Source organism: Arachis duranensis, chromosome 2, assembly GCF_000817695.3.
Source record: "Arachis duranensis cultivar V14167 chromosome 2, aradu.V14167.gnm2.J7QH, whole genome shotgun sequence".
Lineage (NCBI taxonomy): Eukaryota > Viridiplantae > Streptophyta > Magnoliopsida > Fabales > Fabaceae > Arachis > Arachis duranensis.
Window position 1 is genome coordinate 93,493,296 of NC_029773.3, and position 621 is coordinate 93,493,916.

Here is a 621-nt window from a genome sequence, read left to right on the forward strand (position 1 = left end):
GAGTGCAGAGAGTGAGTGAGTGAGTGAGAGAGAGAGAGAGGGTTTCTTATTGATTTCACATTTTGAGGTCCCAACTCCTCCTAACAAGAACCAACCTTGTCAGACACACCACACCACTCACTCACCTACATTTTCTTTCATTTTCTATTGGGCCTTATTGGGCCCATTCTAGGAAGCCCAATCAAATCACGCCTCCTAACCAAAAACTCACTGTCCAAAAAAAACCTAACTACAAACTTAACTAACCAAAGAGATGGAGGTAAGTAAGGTTACGTTTGTTTTTAAGAATAAAACAGAATAAGATATTGAGAATAGGATAAGATAAGACACTGATGGATAGAGACACAACATTTTGTGTTCTTGTATTCTGTTGGTGATAAACTAGAACAAATTATAAAAATTTAATTTATTCTCATTTTTTTATTAAAAAATTTGATATGAAAAATATAACAATAAAAAATATAATTATGAAAAATTAACAAGAATAATGAAAGAAAAAAAATAAGTTGTATCTCTTGGTAGTGTCCTTGTCAGGATGGACACAAAATACACTAATTCAATGTCTTTTGAGACATTGTCTCTATTCATATCTCCTCTGCCAAACATAATTTTATATCTCAG

The 621-nt window shown here is 32.4% G+C and overlaps 1 protein-coding gene across 1 annotated transcript in view; it reads right to left on the reverse strand.

Moving 5' to 3' along the window:
* LOC107476390 (uncharacterized) overlaps positions 1-176 on the reverse strand; it is a gene marked incomplete in the record, with an annotated part of 1,259 nt that extends 1,083 nt beyond the window's left edge. The window contains 1 exon segment of the mRNA XM_052257513.1: positions 29-176.
* Positions 177-621: the final 445 nt, after the last annotated feature.